This window comes from Lycium barbarum, chromosome 3, assembly GCF_019175385.1.
Source record: "Lycium barbarum isolate Lr01 chromosome 3, ASM1917538v2, whole genome shotgun sequence".
NCBI lineage: Eukaryota > Viridiplantae > Streptophyta > Magnoliopsida > Solanales > Solanaceae > Lycium > Lycium barbarum.
Window position 1 is genome coordinate 4,614,959 of NC_083339.1, and position 6,737 is coordinate 4,621,695.

Genomic DNA, 6,737 nt, shown 5'->3' on the forward strand with positions numbered 1-6,737 from the left:
AACAGGAAATGCTAATTTCAAAATTGATAGTTCTATCTATCAGCTATTGAAACTTGAAGGCTATTTCCGAAATTCTTCGGAGGACTGTCCACTTCGACACCTAAAGAATTTCGTGCATGTATGTTCCCAACAATCTCAAGGTGTTGTTCCTGCTGCACTGCGACTGCGGGTTTTCAAATATTCCTTAGCTGGCCAAGCTAGGGAATGGTATGAAAAGCTCCCGAGCAATACTATTCATACCTAGAATGAGCTAGCCAATATCTTTCTAAAAAAATGGTTCCCACCCAGCAAAAAGGCTGAGCTTCGGGATAAGATTTTTGGGTTTAAACAACTTCCAGGGGAACAACTATATGCTGCATGGGAGAGGTTCAAATATTATCTAGCTCAATCTCCGACTCATGGATTTCCAGATGCAATTCTCACAGAGAAGTTCTACAAGGGGCTAGATACAATGAATCAAATAGTTGTCAACACTGCAGCTGGGGGATGCTTCATGGACAAATCCTTTGTCAACATCACCCGGTTGCTCGACAAGCTTACTACCCATAATCAAGCCTGGCATTCGAGTGATAGCGAAATCCTATCATATGGTAGTCCCTATGTGGCCGCGGTGGCCAAAGAAAATCATGAGCGAGATCATGCGTTCGCTCAATTGCAAACCACCGTGGATTTATTATCCAAAAGGCTTATGGAGAAAGAGGCCAAATGTGTAAATGCTGTCGATGAGATGCCACCTCATGCTCCCGGAATGTATCAAGTTTCTGACGAAACTTATCTTGAGGGGCAGCCACAATCTGAGGATGCGAATTATGTCAATAACTCGCAAGGGGGTTATCAACGGCAAAACTACCAAGGTCCCGGTAATCACCCATGGCAAAGGCCTCAACAAAATTACCAAGGAAATAATTATGGAAGAACTGATCAGGGTAATCCCAATCAAGGGAATTACAATAACTATAATTATGGCAACAAGAGCTCTAACCCCTACATTCCACCTAGGGGGCAAGCATCCAATTCCCAGCCATGGAGAGATAATTCAGCTACTAACTCTGCTGGCAACACGTCTAATGATTCTACAGAACTGAAGAGTATGATGCAGAAAATGCTGATGAATCAAGACAGAACAGAGAGCACAATCAAGGGAATGTCCCAGGTCCAACTATCGCATTCAGCTTCCATTCAGAAGCTTGAAGCGCAATTCAGAGACCTTTCCCGAGAAGTGCATACTCCTCAACGGGGACAATTACCGAGTGATACAGTTCCTAATCCAAAAAGTAGTGGAGTGAACTCTGTGGAGAATGTACTTGCCATTAGCACCAGAAGTGGAAAAATACTTCAGGGTGACAATAAAAAGCCAATTGATCAGGAACCAATTGTTGAAAAAGAAGCGCAGCCTAATGTATTGGATGATATTGTCGAGGAAGAAGCAGGGGAGGAAGTCCCCATTGTAGTTGAAGAAGAGTTGGATCTTAATAAACCAAAGGAACCGGTGGAAAACTAGGAAAAGGGGAAGGCAAAACTTTCCGGTGCTCTTCGCCCTTTGAGCCAATTGTTCAAATCTTCACCACCTTTTCCTCAAAGGCTGGTGAGAAAAACAAAAGATGAGAAGTGCTTGCGATTTTATGATCAACTCAAGCAGTTAACGATGAATTTTCCGTTCATGGATGCTGTCCAAGAAATGCCTGGCTTTGCTAAGTATTTGAAAGATCTCCTAACAAAGAAGAAAAATCCATTGAAACACGACACTGTGGGTATCACTCACCGCGTTAGTGCCATCCTTTCCAAAACTACAGTGCAAAAGAGGGAAGATCCGGGAGCATTCACAATTCCATGCACCATAGGGCAGCAAAATTTTTCCAGGGCTTTGTGTGATAACGGGGCTAGCATAAATCTTATGCCCCTGGAAATATTTAAGAGATCGGGGCTAGCGATGCCAAGGCCAACTACCATGAGGTTGCAGATGGCTAACAGAACAATAAAAAGGCCAGTTGGGGTAGTTGATGATGTGCTGGTTCAAATCGGGCAATTTCTACTGCCTGCAGATTTTGTGATTCTTGATTGTGATATTGATCAAGAAATCCCTATTATTCTGGGAAGACCTTTCCTTGCCACAGGGAGGGCTCTTATGGACTCCGAAAAGCACGAAATAAAGTTTCGGGTGAACGATGAGGAGGTGACTTTTCACGCTAGTAAAGGCATGAAATTACCTAGTCCTTATCAAAGCATTTCAGTCATAAACTCTGTTGACGAGGTGGATGAAGCAGTGGAATTTAAAATGGAGGAAGAATGCTTGAGCGAAGCATTGTTGGCCATCTTGGTAAATTTTGATGCCGAACAAATTGAGGGATATAATGAGACAGTGAATTCACTCACAGGTCTGGGGTCTTACTCTTATGAGCCCAAGAAATTGTCTCTTGATTTAGAGAAACGAACAACTCCTCCAGCAAAACCATCAATTATTGAGCCACCAAAACTGGAACTCAAGAAACTGCCATCCCATCTTAAATATGTATTTCTTGGAGAAAATGCTACTCTTCCAGTTATTGTGTCATCACTTCTGAATGAGGGCCAAATTCAAAGACTCATCGTAGTCTTGAGGAAGCATTTAAGAGCTCTGGGTTGGACTATTGCAGACATCCGGGGGATTCCCGCCGGAATTTGTGAGCACCGAATACAGTTGGAGGAGGAAAGTTCGCCGAGTGTTGAGCATCAGCGAAGATTAAATCCACTGATGCAAGAGGTGGTGAAGAAGGAGATTATTAAGTGGTTAGATGCTGGGGTGGTTTACCCGATTGCCAACAGTCCATGGGTAAGCCCAGTTCAGTGTGTGCCAAAGAAAGGGGGCATCACTGTTGTCCCTAACTCTAAAAATGAGTTGATTCCGACAAGGACTGTCACCGGTTGGAGAGTGTGTATGGACTATCGAAAGCTGAATACCGCATCTTGCAAGGACCACTTCCCTATGCCTTTTATTGATCAAATGCTTGATCGGCTAGACGGAAGATCTTATTACTGTTTCTTGGATGGGTACTCAGGATACAACCAGATCAACATTGCGTTGGAAAACCAAGAAAAGACTACTTTCACTTGTCCCTATGGGACATTCGCTTTCAGCCGGATGCCATTTGGTCTTTGCAATGCACCAGCTACCTTCCAACGATGCATGATGTCCATATTCTCTGATATGGTTGAAAACTTTCTTGAAGTTTTCATGGATGATTTCTCTGTGGTGGGAGATTCATTCGATGAATGTTTGGGTAATCTTGATCGGGTGCTACAACGGTGTGAGGAAACCAACCTCGTGCTCAACTGGGAGAAGTGTCATTTTATGGTCAAGGAGGGCATTGTCCTTGGCCATAAGATTTCAGAAAAAGGGATTGAGGTTGATCAAGCTAAAATCGATGTGATTTCACAACTCCCTCCGCCCGTTTCAGTAAAAGGAGTTCGGAGTTTCTTGGGGCACGCCGGATTCTATAGAAGGTTTATCAAAGACTTCTCCAAAATTGCAAATCCCATGTGCAAACTCTTAGAAAAAGAATCCAAATTCAATTTTAATGAGAAGTGCATCAAGGCGTTCAACGAGTTGAAGCTAAAATTAATCTCCGCACCTATTGTTGTGTCCCCAGATTGGTCACTTCCCTTTGAATTAATGTGTGACGCCAGTGGTCTTGCAATTGGAGCTGTGCTTGGTCAGCGGCTAAACAAAATCCTGCACCCAATTTATTATGCCAGCAAAACATTGAATGGAGCTCAGCTGAACTATACAGTAACGGAGTAAGAATTACTTGCCATTGTTTATGCTTTTGAAAAGCTCCGGGCTTATTTGTTGGGTGCCAAGGTAGTGGTTCACACTGACCATGCTGCATTGCGCTATTTGATGGCGAAGAAGGATGCTAAGCCTCGGTTGATAAGATGGGTTTTGTTGCTACAAGAATTTGACTTTGAAGTCAAAGACCGGAAAGGGTCAGAAAATCAAGTAGCTGACCATCTTTCCAGACTTGAAGCACCAGGGAGACCGAGTGATGTGCTAGATATTGATGAAACTTTCCCGGATGAAAGAGTTTTGGTCATTTCCAATGATGTGACACCATGGTATGCCGATATTGCCAATTATTTGGTAACTGGCATCGTTCCTGAAGAGTTGAATACATATCAAAAGAAGAAGTTCTTGAGAGACTGCCGACAGTATTGTTGGGATGAGCCTTACTTATTCAGAACGTGTGCTGACAATATGATCCGGAGATGTGTGGCGGAATCTGAGGTGATGGACATTTTGAAAGCGTGCCATGATTCTCCAGTTGGTGGACATCACAGTGGAAATCGAACAACAGCCAAGGTGCTAGAGTGTGGCTACTACTGGCCAGCCATTTATCGTGATGCAAATATGTTGGCACGCTCTTGTGATAAATGCCAACGCCAGGGCACAATAGGTCGGAGGCATGAAACTCCGATGAACTTTGTTCTTGAGGTGGAGCTATTTGATGTATGGGGAATTGATTTTATGGGGCCCTTCGTGAGCTCCTACGGCCTGAAATACATTCTTGTCGCAGTGCATTATGTCTCCAAATGGGTGGAGGCGGTGGCCTTGCCTAACAATGATGGTAGGAGAGTCAATGCGTTTCTCAAAAAGAACATCTTTACTAGATTTGGCACTCCTAGAGCTATTATTAGCGATGGTGGATCTCATTTCTGCAATAAACCATTTGCTGATCTTCTTGAAAAATATGGCGTGCATCACAGGGTTGCCACTCCATATCATCCTCAGACGAGTGGTCAGGTTGAGGTCTCAAACAGAGAAATAAAAAGCATCTTGGCAAAGACGGTCAATGTGAATCGCACTGACTGGTCTAAAAAGTTGGATGATGCTTTATGGGCATATCGCACGGCATTCAAAACGCCTATAGGGACTTCACCGTATAAGTTGGTATTTGGGAAGGCATGTCATTTGCCTATTGAGCTTGAGCATAAAGCCCTTTGGGCATTGAAAAAGCTGAATATGGATTGGCATGAAGCAACCAAGCTGCGGTTGTTTCAAATCAACGAGATGGATGAATTTAGGTACAATGCCTATGAAAGTGCAACATTGTACAAGGAAAAGATGAAATACTATCATGACACGAAGATCCTAAAAAGGGATTTTCAGCCAAAAGACTTGGTCTTGTTGTACAATTCACGCCTGAAGTTCTTTCCAGGCAAGTTAAAGTCCCGTTGGTCTGGTCCTTTTGAAATTGTAAGTGTGTCCCCAAATGGAAGCATCATTGAGGTGAAATCCGAGGATGGCACTCGGACTTTTAAGGTGAATGCACAAAGAGTGAAGCATTACCATTGGTGTATTGATGATGGTAAGGTCGTGGATAGGTATCGTTTGAAATATGGCTCCTGAACTCGAAAATGAGGTACCACGTCGAGCTGTGACGTTAAACCAAGCGTTATGTGGGAGGCAACCCACATTTACTGCTTTGTAAGTAGTTTAAAGTTTGTATTTTCCTTGTATTCTTTTGTGTTGTTGATGTGCTAATGTGGTGGGATTTTGAGAACTGAAGGGACCAAATAACTGCTGAGTGATCCAAGGCGAGACGCTCCATGTTACGGTCCGTATCATGAAGCGTAACAGGCAAAAAAAAAAATCACTGAAGGATGAGGTAGAGTGTTACGGTACAAGTTACGGTCCGTCGTACGTGTTACGGACCGTAACACTGGGTCGTAACTTTGATACAAAATCTGGGCTTCACTGGAAATTTTCAACATGTTACGCCAGGTGATACGGACCGTAACACGAGTTACGGTCCGTCGATTGGACTGCCAGGTCATTAATGAATAAGTGAAACGGGGTCGTTAGATGGACCGTAACACAAGATACGGTCTGTATCTCAGGATACGGTCCGTAACAGGTAACGTAATTGTCGGAAATGTTTAAATACATTACCGACGGTTCCCATTTCAAATTAAAAGGATTCTTAAAACGTTTTTCGCCTCCCTCTCTCTCATAAATCCTCTCTTCTCTTCTTCACATCCTCCTCTCTTCATCTTTCCATTCTCCCCCATATTTCTCTAAAAATCTCTTTACTATCTTCTTATCACAATCCCTGTTGTAAGTTTGAGTTTCATCCTTACAATCGCCAACGATCAGGTATTACATGTCTTTGCTCTTTTCTTTTAGCTATCAATGCGAGTTCTATGATGCTCATGAGTAATTTCGTATAATATGCGTTGAAATTCGTGTTTTGGGCTGTGTTGATTGAGTTTGAATTTCAATTGATAAGTTATGGGGGATTTGACAATGGTTGGGGGTTGGGATTGGTATTGGTGTTGTTTAAAAGATTTGTGGGCACAAGCAATTGCTTCCCACTGAATTGGAGGGCAAATCCGGTTAAAGGTTTCATTTGTGAAATTACTAAATCGGTTTGCCCACCAACTGTTCGATAAAAGTCTCCAATGAAAACTTTAATAAAACCGGGTGAAGTCTGAGTAACCCGAGGCATGTGAGGGGATATAATATTGTTTTACAACATACCCATGGGACATTAAGTCGAAAATCTTGGCCTCGTGCTTAAAACGAGAAAATTTGGCCAAGTCATTTGTTTGCTAATCTGTTGCCTGTCATTATGTGTTACGGACCGTAACGTACGTTACGGACCGTAACATCGCACCGTAACACCGATAATTTCCATGAAAACTTTCTGGAAATTTGGCTGATGTTACGGTGGGATGTTACGGACCGTATCCTATGTTACAGA

The 6,737-nt window shown here is 43.0% G+C and overlaps 1 non-coding gene across 1 annotated transcript; it reads right to left on the minus strand.

The window, feature by feature from the left end:
* Nucleotides 1–298: 298 nt before the first annotated feature.
* LOC132634458 (small nucleolar RNA R71) lies at nt 299–405 on the minus strand. Its single transcript, XR_009580180.1, has one exon. It is a non-coding gene; the product is annotated as a small nucleolar RNA R71 (small nucleolar RNA).
* Between the last annotated feature and the right edge of the window lie 6,332 nt (nt 406–6,737).